Source organism: Elephantulus edwardii, unplaced genomic scaffold, assembly GCF_000299155.1.
Source record: "Elephantulus edwardii isolate Elephantulus edwardi_28Jun2011 unplaced genomic scaffold, EleEdw1.0 scaffold00002, whole genome shotgun sequence".
Taxonomy (NCBI): Eukaryota; Metazoa; Chordata; class Mammalia; order Macroscelidea; family Macroscelididae; genus Elephantulus; species Elephantulus edwardii.
The window spans coordinates 25565659-25570759 of NW_006399752.1; positions in this window are offsets into that span (position 1 = coordinate 25565659).

Consider the following 5101-nt stretch of genomic DNA (forward strand, 5'->3'; position numbering starts at 1 on the left):
GTCAATTCCTGGGGCCTTGTTTTTTGTCAATTCTTTCAGAGCAGCTTGAACTTCTTCCTTCATCACCACAGGCTCTTGCTCATATGTTGTTTCATTAAATTCTTTTGTGTCCACCAATTACTTTTGGTACAATGACTCTGTCTATATATTCTTTCCATCTTCTTTTAATACTTCCTGGATCATTTAATATTCTAATAAAAGCATCCTCAAGTACTACAACTCAAGGCTTGAATTTGTTCTTAAGTTCCTTGAGTTTTGGGGAAGACTGAGAAAGATGGGATAAATTATGTATACTGCATTGAAACAGATGAGAGAGAGAACTGTTTAAAAGGGATATATGATTAGGTATTATTGTCATGGCAGGAATCCAGAATGAAGGCTGCATAATGTAGTGGACCTGGGGAGAGGGATTGTATAAGAATAAAAGAATTTTTCTTCTACTTTTAAAAGAGAAGAGAGAACTGAGGGGAAGGGGGAGGTTGGGCAGGGAGAAAAGTGCAACAGTGAATGAATGGAAATCCAAAGTCTCTGTAAACTTTCTCTAAAATTAATTTTTTAAAATGGAAAAAAAATCCCAAGAGAGTTTGGCGCCACTGATGTTCTGACTTCAGCTGTTTGCACATTTTATTATAATGCTTTTTACTTTGTTTTTCCATGCTGCCCTTCAAAACTTTTTGTTCAGCTTCTTAATGTCTTGATTTCTTCCCTTTCCTTTGGCTTCTCAGTGCTCTAGTGCAATATTCATAGTCTCTTCTGATATCCATTGGTCTTTTCTTCCTCCTCTGTCTTTATATTGACCCCCTGCATTCTGCCTGGATGATACTCTTGATATCCTCCCACAGCTCATCTGATCTTCACTCATTAGTGTTCAAGGCCTAAAACCTGTTCCTGAGATGGTTCTGAAAATCAGAAAGGATAGACTCAAAGTCAAGTTTTGCTTCTTATGATTTAATTTTCCTTAGCTTCAGCTTGAACTTGCATATGAGTTGTTGGTGTTATTGTTTAATAGTTCCCACATCCTGTTGTTGTTGTTGTTGTTTCCGTTCTTTCAGTTTGAGAAATGCTGAGTGAGCTCTTTCTTTCTTACTCTCCATTTTCATCCAGCTCTTTTAATATTCTGTTACAATATTTTGCTTTGTCTTCTGAAGCTGCCCTTTGAAATCTTCAGTTTAGCTCTTTTACTTCAGTATCTCTAACCTTTGTTTTGGTTTCTCACAACTCTAGTGCTATTTTCAGAGTCTCTTCTGACATCTGTTTTGTGGTGGGTTTTTTTCTTTCTCCTCTGTATTTGTAATGGCCTTTTGCTTTCTTCATGGATGATATACTCTATATCATCCCCAAATTGATCTTGATCTTTGGTCATTGGTGTTCAATGCCTCAAACATTTCCTATAGATTAATAAGTTGTTGTTGTTATTGTTGTTATGTGCCGTCGAGTCACCTGTGACTCATTGCAACGCTATATACAACAGTCCTAAACTCTGCCTGATCCTGTGCCAATCTCACCATCTCCGACACCTTCAATTACTGCATTACTTCAGCCATACTGCCCTTGACCTCACATATACTGTAGGGCTATTAAAAACATTTGGGGACCCTGATTCTTGTTCTTCTTCGTCTTTTTTTTTTTTTTACTTTTTTATATTATGGAGATTGAGATTGTTAACAACTTTAACTTGTTTGGCTCCACAATCAACACTCTGAGTACCAGCAGCCAGGAAATCAAGAGACAAATTGCATTGGGAAAGTCAGCTGTCAGGGACCTCTCCAAACTATTGAAGAGCAATGACATCCATCTGGAGACTAAGGTGTGTCTGATCCAGGCCATAGTCTTCACAATTGCTTTCTTTGCATCAGAGAGCCAGACAATGACTAGGAATGATAGAAGAAGAATTGATGCCTTTGAGTTGTGGTGCTGGAGAAGGGTGTTGAATACCGTCAACTGCCAGGAGAACAAACAGGTTTGTCCTAGAGAAGGTGAAGCCAGGCTGCTTTTTGGAGGCAAGGATTCTGAAGCTTCACCTGACATACTTTGGACATGCTGCAAGGAAGGACCAGTCCTTGAAGAGGGACATCATGCTTGGGAGGGTGGAGGCACAGGAGAGGAGGGCTCTTGATAAGATGGGTTGATTCAGTGACTGGGGTAATGAGGGTAGGCATGTCAGAGACAGCAAAGTTGACACAGGATAGAGCAGTTGTACATAGGGTTACTATGAGTCACAAGGGACTTGACTGCACATAACAACAATGTTGTTATCTGAGTGAATGTTTATAAAGCAGATTGGTTTTTCCACTCAACCATTCACACTTTGTTCTATGACATTGGTGGTGGTGGTTGTTGTTGTTAGAGACTGTCTTGCTGATAACAACTCATAACAACCCTCTTAGGGGAGCTCTGGTGGCCTAGTGGCAATCCCAGAGGTACACGTTTCGAATCCACCAGATGCTCTGCCGGAGAAGGAGGAGCAATATCCTCCTGTACCAGTCAGATCTGACTTGTCCCTCCTTACAACATGTCCAAAGACTGTCAGACGAAGCTTCAGAATCCATGCCTCCAAGGAGCAGCCAGACTTCACCCTCTCCAGGACAAAGCTGTTTGTTTTCCTAGCAGTCCATGGTATATTCAATACTCATATCCAACACCACAGCTCAAAGGCATGAATTCTCATTCTATTATCCCTAGTCATTGTCCAGCTCTCCAATGCATAGCAAGTGATTGCAAAGACCATAGCATGTATCAGGCACACCTTAGTCTCCAGACTGACATCTTTGCACTTCAGCACTTTAGAGAAGTCTCTAACCACAGACTTTCCCATCACAGTATGTCTTTTAATTTCCCGGCTGCTGGGTGCCAAGAGTATTGACTGTGGAGCCAAGCAAACCAAAACTGTGAACAATCTCAATCTCTTCACCATCCATTATGATGCTGCCAATCTGCCGAGTGGTGAGAAACTTTGTTTTGTTGATAATGAGTCTTAATCCATACTGAAGACTGAAATCCCTGACCTTCCACAGCAAGTGCTTCAGGTCCTCTTCAGTTTCAGCAAGCAATGTTGTGTCACCTGCATAACACAGATCTGATTTGACAGTACACACACACACTAAATCAATCAATCAATCAATCAACCCTCTTAACAACAGATCAGAACCTTGCCCTATCCTGTGGCATCATCACAATCAATTTGTGCCTTCCTTAAGCCCATTGTTGTAGTAACTTTTGTCAACATATTTTGTTAAGGGTCATCTTCTCTTTTCATTACGCACCATTTTTCATTGCATAATATCTTTTTTCCAGTGACTAGCCCCTCCTAACAACATGCCCACAATACATGAGAGGAAGTTTCACCATCCATGCTTCTAAAGTGCATGCAGTACTTCCTCCAAGACAGATTTATTTGTTCTTTTGGCAGACCATGATATATTCAATACTTTTCTTCACTATTGTGATTATAATCCATGACTCCATTTCCTTTCAGCAATTCCACTTCCTCCCCAAGATTCTTGTGCACATTCATCTTTATCCTCACCCTTCCTGAGTTCAGTTTTATCCCTTGGAAAATGCTGCCCTTTTGACCTTGTATAGTTGACTTTAAGGACTCTCTGCCTTTTGTTTGACTAAAAGTTGTGTCATGGTGAGGGGGAGCAGGAAAAACACTAATTCTTTTGTCAGCATTGTCTTTGCAAACATTCTGGAATGAGAATTTTAGATTAGATCATTAGTTCACTTCACTCCTACAGGGTAATAATGTTGAGTCCTATCTCAAAGTTTAGGATAGGTTCTGTTTGTGACCGGTGGTTGTCTGTGTTTGTCCTATATGGAGTACCCCTAAAATATGACTGCTCAATAAAAACTGTTGGGTGCAGTGATTTGCCATAAGGAGGTTTATTGTTGTGGACTGAATGCAATTAAATTTTCTGTAATTAGAAGGAAAATCTTGCCTGATAATTTATATTTAGTACTAATAATCTTTCTCTAGGGGTACAGTGTAATTTAAAAGATATTTTGAAGGGAGGAAATGTAGCCAACATCCCAGCAGACTTGCCAGACCCCAGGCCCCACAAGCTGAAGGACATTAAATGGGACAATGACCAGGAAATCCTTTGTAAACTGTCTCACATGTTGAAATGAATTTCCTGGTTAAAAATATTGCTAAGAATTTTGAATTCATACTCATATAACAATATTGCCTTTAGAGGAGATATTTTATTGGTTATTTTTTCCACCCTTCTATTTAATGCAAGAATCTTTTACAAAGCATTGTAATGAAAAAAGAAAATAAATAATCAAATAAAGCATTGACGTGAAATCAAAGTGTCTATAACTTTCAAGAAACTGCGTCTATGTAGTTTAAAACTACTGCAGTGTCAAGGAGTCAGTGCTGTTTAACAACCTGCTCACAGTAAAATCTGTCACTTCTTTGCTCATTTTCTGAGAGGTCCTGCCTATCACAGGCTCAATAGAAACAGACTGTCTGCTTAGGATTGAGAGTGTAAGATAGCGTCATGGAAACCTGTTCTTCTAAATCACCATGGAGGAGAATCCCTAAGGAACACCTTCTGTAAATACAAGAAAATTGAAAATACTAGATGCAAGGAACTTCAGGAATAATTGTAAAAGAAGCAAGGGCCATATGAAGATGGTCATATATGACCCCTGCTAACTCCATAGGGGGGAACTACTCCCACCAACATCATCCACAGCATAAAACCCATTTCCATAAGGTCAGACATGTACCCCCACACTCTCACATCTCTTTCTACTGATACCAACACCAATTTTATCACTTTACTGGGTCCAAAATCTATTCTAACAGCTCACAGAACTATACTCACAATTAAGAGGTTTATTAGGGAAGTAAAAAAAGCTATAATTCGAGAGAGCTGGACGTCCGGTGCCTGAGAATTTATATTCGGCTTGTGCAGGACTACAGAGTGACTTCAAAATGGGTGATGTTGAGAAGGGCAAGAAAATTTTTGTGCAGAAGTGTGCCCAGTGCCACACCGTGGAGAAGGGGGGCAAGCACAAGACTGGGCCGAACCTGCATGGTTTATTTGGGTGGAAGACTGGTCAAGCCCCTGGATTCTCTTATACAGATGCCAAT